Genomic DNA, 9,224 nt, shown 5'->3' with positions numbered 1-9,224 from the left:
AAGGTTTGTGCTGAATGAAAACATGAAGGATGGAACATCCTTACATCCCTAATTTAGAAATGGATCCAAATGACTTTTTGTTGTGTCTCCCCTTTTGGAAGCGGAACTCCTTGTTTCCGGCTTTACTGCCTTTTACAAAACCACAAGCCAGTCCAACATATGTCGCCCACTCTCCTCCACTCCTAATGATCCTGGCCAGAGGTTTGCATGGGGGAACAGGAAGCTCCAGTAGTACACAGACATGCATACAACTGGGCATAATGGCTGTTTGGGCATGAGTTTGTTATTCAAAAGGTAAAGAAACAGGCCATTAGGGCAGGACAGCGGTTTGTGCTCAGCCTCAGTTAGAGATGGCTGTGGACTGAGACCATTCAACAAACCTAAACCCCTTGTCATTCTTCAGCAATAACAATGCCGGTTAATATGCTGGGTACCTCAGGAGCCTTTATTATTGAATGAAGAGAATGAATCATATCGGCCAGATTCACATTAAGAGAGGAGGACTAAACTACTCAGAAGCTCTAAAGGCTTTTCATATGTGCAGTTGGAGAAAAAAAAACATAGATGAATTGAGAAACAAGGAGGTGTGCACGCAATTTAGATGTTATGTTTTCAAAAAGGGTACTTCCAGGATGATGGCAACAAAACTGCTCTGCACACAAACAGGCAGGATCAGAAAGGTAACTCAAGCAGCTATTGTTGATTAAAAAAAAGAACGTGTGAAACACCAGTTAGTGAGACAGATACTTTCTCATAGTGAACAGCATTTTGATTAGTTATTAGTTAGGTCTCGTAGCAAGTCTTAATTGCCAAGCTAATTTAAACAAAAGTGCGGGTGGCTAATGAGGAAAGCGAGAGCGAGCGGGAGAATAGCAATCACCTTTGTTACATGGGAGAAAAAGGAGAAAAAAACTCAATTCATTATAGATGAATAAATAAGCAAAAGTGGGAACTTGGACATTAAGAAACTACAGACCATTCTGGAGGAAACTGAGAGAGGAAAGGAGTGGGACAGATATTACAATACAGTAAATTAAGTGATATACTGTAGAATGTATGAATATTGTGAAGTGCATTCGCATAGCACAGTAAGAATGATATGGTAGAGACTCAGTATAATGATAACAACTTAACAAAAACTAGAAAACTTGAGAACTAGATTATTTACATAACTATTTGATATTGTATATCATTACCAAATTGTGACAAGATTCACATCGCTACAGTGAGGATGTAGTCCGCTCTTACTGAAACTGAACACGAGACGTGAGTTTTTGTGTATAGATTTACAGTACATTTCTCTTCTTCTCCTTTCTCCAAAATGTTGGGATAGAAAAGAAAGTGTCTGTGGCCGACTGCATTTGACAGTGTATGTAATACAATATAGACAGACGCTCAACACAGATTGGTCACAATTGAGCTAACACAACAACATAACATGAGGAAATGTGTGAATGTGTATATCAGGGTGGTTTTGGGAATCAGCTTGCTAGTACTTATGATCTACATGATAATGTTAGCAAACAGATATTTTTCAGCTGATCAGTTGCAAGAGCGTTTCTCACGAAGAGAGATGTCATGCATTTATGTCAGTAGAAAAACCTTGGCCTAGTATATTCTGCATCTGTAAATGAAAGTGATGAAGCAAGCAATGTTAATTGTTTTCCCTGAAACAAATACTGAAATAGAGATTTTAGTTGATATTTTGTACACGTGTTGTGTGATCATGATTCACCAGTAATCAATCGATGAACTACAGTGCAACTACCATCTCTATTAGTTGACTGTGTACTGTGTGTGTAGTGATGCATGTAACATCTCTGAAGACATGGGGATACCTGCTGCCCACATGTTTGTGAAGATTCATTAACACACTGACTTTCATAATATAGAATATAAACTATTATGACATTTACTCAGCACAAGCTATGAACTAAGGTGATTGGTGGCCCCAGAAACTTAGATAAAAACTACATTTTTGCAAAGCACAAAGTTCTGTATGTTTGCACAGGACAGCACAGTGAAGTTCATGATGTTAGTAAAGACATTCTCACTCACTGTTGCTTTGTCCACTGGTATGACATTAGCATCCCAAAATGAAGTTGCCGTATAAACAATTAGTGTAGGCCTAACAATTTGTTAATCCAGTTCCAACCGTTTTTGGGAATACGATACACACCAAACAAGGATGTTACGAATAATGGAGATGTGTAATGTCATTGTTGTTTAAATGTTAAATGTGTAACCTACAGAACTGAAACCCATCTGGACACACCAAAATATTCAATGACCTATCAGATATAACACCCAACTTTTTATTTTCAATTTTTAACCGTAGTTTTAACAAAAGCGGCAGACCATGGCAAACACATTATGATTTCAGGAATAGTTCAAACGAGTACCATAGAAGAAAAATCGAAAATCATTTCCATTTGTACTCACCATCCACCAGGTCTTGGCCGTCATGTCATAGCACAGCTGCCATTTGACAGAGTTGTCTGCTGCCTTGCCACCCATATGTGTGATGCTGGGGAGCTCCATGGAGAGAGCCAGATGTAACGATACAGTGAAGCACGGACGCTCAGCACAACTCCACAGTCTCACAGTCAGGCAGGAGTCACTGACACACAACTTCCAACCCTCCCCGGCATCTCCCTGTCTCTCATCCTTCCTTTACTCCCTGTGAGGCTCTCAGAGAGATTGGGTAGCCTGAAGAGAGTGGGTAAGACCAGGAGGATTAGGATACCAGCAGCTACACACACACACACACACACACACACACGACCATACAGACACCACCCCCACCACAGGCTGCTAGACTGCCTCCCCAATGCCAGCTGTACTAACCCACACACAGACACACACATTCACATGCTTGAATAGTATATCAAGTACACGTTTGGGAAAATCATCCTAAAGAGACATATAGGCTGACCTTTGAGCAATTCCACTTTTAACGGACTCAGGTGTCACTTAAAATGTATGCAAAACAAAAACATTGATTTAAAATGTAACAAACTATACAACTCTATGCACAAGGACTACTTTTAAGAATTTACACTGACCATTCTGCAAAAACATATTTACTGGAAGAACTGTGTGGAGATTCAAAGTTTCAGTAAAATCTCCCTCAGTTTACAGTATGTGACCAAGTTTTTCAAAAACCCTGTTAAATATTTGCTCTGAAATAAGATTCAAAGATGCCTGCAGAAAGGGGATCAGCTATGACATGACAACTTGAGTTTGAAAAAATCTCTTGGTTATTGAACTACAGTAAGTGAAGTGGATTTACACCCGGTAACTGAATTGCGGTAACAGAATTTCATCATAGGTCCATTATCTGTACTACACAGAAATGCATAATTATGGATAAGAATGTCATTCTATTCATGGTGATGTATCCTAAACAGGTACATAAAGGTAGAAATACTCTGCGTATGTGGGTATTCTACACGCTTGCTATTATTTTAATGAGCTCCACCACCAAATTTGGTTGTTCTGGATTGGATTAAATCTGAACCATAGACATCTACAGTATGTTTCACAAGTTTGGACATCAAAGTACAGCACAGTAGAGCTCATTAGAGTACAGTAAAGCACAGCACAAAACAGTAGAGTATAGTTCAGTACAGAGTTCAGTACAGCACAGTATAGTCAAGTAAAGTATAGTTCAGTACAGTAGAGTTCAGTACAGTATAGTAGAGTACAGTACAGTATAGTTGCTCCACTCTACTGTACTGTGCTGTCCAAACTTATGAAACATACACTACCGTTCAAAATTTTGAGGTCACTTAGAAATGTCCTTGTTTTTTAAAGGAAAACACATTTGTTGTCCATTAAAATAACATCAAATTGATCATAAATACAGTGTAGACATTGTTAATGTTGTAAATTACTATTATAGCTGGAAACGGCAGATTTTTTAATGGAATATCTACATAGGTGTACAGAGGCCCATTATCAGCAACCATCACTCCTGTGTTCCAATGGCACGTTGTGTTAGCTAATCCAAGTTTATCATTTTAAAAGGCTAATTGATCATTAGAAAACCCTTTTGTAATTATGTTAGCACAGCTGAAAACTGTTGTTCTGATTAAATAAGCAATAAACTGACTAGTTGAGTATCTGGAGCATCAGCATTTGTGGGTTCGATTACAGGCTCAAAATGTCCAGAAACAAATAATTTTCTTCTGAAACTCGTCAGTCTATTCTTGTTTTGAGAAATTAAGGCTATTCCATGTGAGAAATTGTCAAGAAACTTAAGATCTGAAAACCTGGTAAGCATTGGAGTCAACATGGGCCAGCATCCCTGTGGAATGCTTTCGACACCTTGTAGAGTCCATGACCCAACGAATTGAGGCTGTTCTGATGGCAAAATTGACACCCAATTTGACATGCTCCCATGAACTTCAAATGTTGGCACTCATGGGTCCTTTTACATGGAAATTACCCTTTATTGAACAGAAACGACCTGTGTTCAAACGACCCGTCCCAAAAAACAATTATGTCAAAGTTATAAGCAAGAGTCTGTGCTTTAAATGTTGCAAGCCCCTTGCTCTATGGCTTTGAGGGGCATCTGTTCTGAGTGGTTTTTCTCCTAAGACACACACACACACACCTCCCTGCCCTGACCAGGTAACACGCAAGGAAGGGAGGTGTGTGTTACCTGGTCAGGGCAGGGAGGTGCGTGTTACCTGGTCAGGGCCTGTGTGTTACCTTCCCTGACCAGGTAACACACATCTACCTCCCTGCCCTGACCAGGTAACACCAGTAGAGCTGACTGCCAAGGAAAGCCATCAGGGAGACCAACATCTCACCAATAATAACCACACAGCTGGAGTTAGATAATAAAGCTGTGTTCCAATACTTTTTTTCTTATTGGACTTTAAAAATGGAGGAGAGAGACTCGTTACATGTTTTCATCGGAGTGTAGTCAGCAGATTTTTCTTTCAAAGATTGTGGTAATTAAAATGTCTGTTGCACAAATCCTCCACATCCCCCGGTCTTGGGGTAACCAGCCGTTGACCCAATGACATATAGTTTGACCACATAAATGCTGAATGTGCATAGAACAGATGTAGAATACTCTTTTTGTCTTGTTATTGTTTCTCTCCCAACTGTTTCTGTGGTCAAAGATATCAAAGGCCAAAGAATATGTTGTTGTATGTTTTTAAAATTGTGGCAAAAAAAAAAGTTTTTTTTATCAAGAACACATAGGCCTAACATATCCATTATGAAATATATACCGTGCATTCTGAAAGCATTTAGACCCCTTCCTTTTTTCCACATTTTGTTACATTACAGCCTTATTCTTAAATGGATTAAATAATTCCCCCCCCCCCCATCAATCTATACACAATACCCCATAATGACAAACGAAAAAAGAAAAAAAATTGCACATTTATTAGAAGAAAAAACAGAAATACCTTATTTTCATAAGTATTCAGACCCTTTCCTATGAGACTCAAAATTGAGCTCAGGTGCATCCTGTCTCCATTGATCATCCTTGAGATGTTTCTACAATTTTATTGGAGTCCACCTGTGGTAAATTCAATTGATTGGACATGATTTGGAAAGGCACACACCTGTCCCACAGTTGACAGTGCATGTCAGAGCAAAAACCAAGCCATGAGGTTGAAGAAATTGTCCGTAGAAATGAGACAGGATTGTGTCAAGGCACAGATCTGGGGAAGGGTACAAAAACATTTTCTGCAGCATTGAAAGTTCCCAAAAACACAGTGGCCTCCATCATTCTAAATGGGAGAAGTTTGGAACAGCCAAGACTCGGGGGAGGAAGGCCTTGGTCATAAGATGACCAAGAACCCGATAGTCACTGACAGAGCTCCAGAGTTCTTCTGTGGAGATGGAAGAACCTTCCAGAAGGACAACCATCTCTGCAGCACTCCACCAATCAGGCCTTTTTGGTAGAGTGGCCAGAAGGAAGCCACTCCCCAGTAAAAGGCACATGACAACCCACTTGGAGTTTGCCAAAGGGCACCTAAAGGACTCTCAGACCATGAGAAACAAGATTCTCTGGTCTGATGAAACCAAGATTGAACTCTTTGGCCTGAATGCCAAGTGTCACGTCTGGAGGAAACCTGGCACCATGCCTACATTGAAGCATGGTGGTGGCAGCATCATGCTGGGGGGATGCTTTCAGCGGCAGGGAGACTAGTCAGGATCAAGGGAAAGATGAATGTAGCAAAGTACAGAGAGATCCTTGATGAAAACCTGCTCCAGAGTGCTCAGGACCTCAGACTGGGGTGAAGGTTCACCTTCTAACAGGACAATGACCCTAAGCACACAGCCAAGACAATGCAGGAGGGGCTTCGGGACAAGTCTGTGAATGTCCTTGAGTGGCTCAGCCAGTGCCCGGACTTGAATCCAATCAAACATCTCTGGAGAGACCTGAAAATCGCTGTGCAGCAACTCTCCCCATCCAACCTGACAGAGCTTGAGATGATCTGCAGAGAAGAATGGTAGAAACTCCCCAAATACAGATGTGCGTGTCAAGCTTGTAGCATTATACCCAAGAAGACTCAAGGCTGTAATCGCAGCCAAAGGTGCTTTAACAAAGTACAAAGTAAAGGCTGAATACTAATGTGATTATTTTATTTATTTCTTATACATTTGCAAAAATTTCTAAAAACCTGTTTCTGCTTTGTCTTTATGGGGCATTTGTGTGTAGATTAATGAGGGGGAAAAAACATTAAACCCATTTTAGAATAAGGCTGTAATGTAACAAAATGTGGTCTTAATACTTTCTGAATGCACTGTAGATCTAAAAGATCATTGGAATGTAGACAGAAGACTGTAACGACTACTTTCACAGTGCTGGAAAATGTAGACTTCCTTCTCATAATCTAAAACTGAAATTCTTCAACTATCACTGTGTTTTTGACAACCCTAATTGTTGTGATGAAAAATACAAGTGATCATAAACGAGGCAATGGCATCAGTCCAACCACAGTGGCTCAGAGCATGACATTGGGTCCGACACTTCAGTTAGCATCTACCCAGTAGAAAACAGAAGGTCTCCATAAACCACTGTCTAAACTAACCACATGCTTACTCCGACTTTAAGAGCAAGGATGACCATAGAAAAAGCGCAAACCTCAGACGAGGATGACATTTCACCAACCTTCTTGGGGACAATTGGCTGAAACAGACTCATATTGTTTTCAAATTATATTTCAGGCTTGAAAAGTAGCAAAAGCTGTAATTATTCAAACATATTCAAAACCACAACAACTAAACCATAGTGGTACTCTGCAATTAAACCAGTCATTCGGAATATTGTCATAATGTAATATCTAACTTCTAATGGGGAAAGGCTGGTGAAAGCTCTTTCAGGGTAACAAAGTGAAAACAACTCATGTACATGATGTTTTAAGTGTCTATCCTGGAGTAATAATACTGTAGTAAATGTTCCATGACTTTTTGAATTCTAGCTTCAGCAGGTCTGATCTGGACTTCTGCTGGCTGAGTTGGCATCAGAACTCGTGCACATTCTTTGGCCATCCACAATGAATCATGACCTATCCTTACTCTGACAATAATGACATGCTCTGCAACAGTAACCTTTTCCCTCCTCTAATTCTCTCTTTTCTCCCAACTTCTCAGAGTTTCATCAGGACCGTGTGGTGATATTGTGGCAACCCTCTCCCCATACCATGAAGAGATTTTTCCCCAACCAGAAAAACATTAATAGTTTTAAAGGGGAGGATAAAAATTGAGAAATGGTTGTGCCCACAAAAAAAGGCATCAGGTCATTCCCAAGACTCACAATTGTAACCCCACTCAACCAGGCACTCAACAAACAACATCCATAACTCACTAGAAAAGAAAACACCTCCCACAGTGCTTAGACATCAATATACCCCTCAGTAGTCTTCAACTGTAAATAAAATACAAAACAAGTATCTAAACATAGGCCTACTGTATGCTTAGTAGTAGGCTAACCCATTACTAGTGCTAACTACCTTTAGCTCCTATTGATGAAGGTACACTACATGGCCGAAGGTATGTGGACACCCGCTCATCAAACATCTCAATGCAAAATCCTGGGCATTAATATGGAGTTGGTCCCTCCTTTGATTCCATAACAGCCTCCACTCTTCTGGGAAGGCTATCCACTAGATGCTGCAACATTGCTGTGGGGACTTGCTTCCATTCAGCCACAAGAGCATTAGTGAGGTTGGGCACTGATGTTGGCGATTAGGCCTGGCTCGCAGTCGGCGTTCCAATTCATCCCAAAGGTGTTCGATGGCGTTGCGGTCAGGGCTCTGTGTAGACCAGTCAAGTTCTTCCCACCGATCTTGACAAATTATTTCTGTATGGAACTTGCTTTGTGCACGGGGGCAATGTAATGTTGAAACAGGAAAGGTACTTCCTCAAACTGTTGCCAGAAAGTTGGAAGCACAGAATTGAATGTAATTGTATGCTGTAGTTTTAAGATTTCCCCCTTCACTGGAACTAAGGGGCCTAGCCTGTACCTTTAAAAACAGCCTTTACACCACTCCAGCGACGCTTGGTATTGCACATGGTGATCTTAGGCTTGTGTGCGGCTGCTCAGCCATGGAAACCCATTTCATGAAGCTCTCGACTAACAGTTATTGTGCTGACGTTGCTTCCAGAGGCAGATTGGAACTCGGTAGTAAGTGTTGCAACCGAGGACAGATGATTTTTACACACTACATGCTTCAGCACACGGAGGTCCAGTTCTGTGAGCTTGTGTGGCCTTCCACTTTGCAGCTGAGTCGTTGCTGCTCCTAGACGTTTCCACTTCACAATAACAGCACTTACAGTTGACCGGGGCATCTCTAGCAGGGCAGAAATTTGACAAACTGACTTGTTGGAAAGGTGGCATCCTATGACAGTGCCACGTTGAAAGTCACTGAGCTCTTCAGTAAGGCCATTCTACTGCCAATGTTTGTCTATGGAGATTGCATGGCTGTGTGCGCGATTTTATACACTTGACAGCAACGGGTGTGGCTGCCAAATCCACTAATTTGAAGGGTTGTCCACATATTTTATACACTTGTCAGCAACGGGTGTGGCTGCCAAATCCACTAATTTGAAGGGTTGTCCACATATTTTTGTATATACAGTGACGTAGGGAAGTATTCAGATCCTTTAACTTGTTTCATATTTTGTTCGATTAAAGCCTTATTCTAAAACGTATTAAATCATTTTTTTCCCCTCAATCTACACACAAAACCCCA

Source organism: Oncorhynchus clarkii, chromosome 4 (genome assembly GCF_045791955.1).
Source record: "Oncorhynchus clarkii lewisi isolate Uvic-CL-2024 chromosome 4, UVic_Ocla_1.0, whole genome shotgun sequence".
Lineage (NCBI taxonomy): Eukaryota > Metazoa > Chordata > Actinopteri > Salmoniformes > Salmonidae > Oncorhynchus > Oncorhynchus clarkii.
This window is presented reverse-complemented; position numbering follows the sequence as displayed.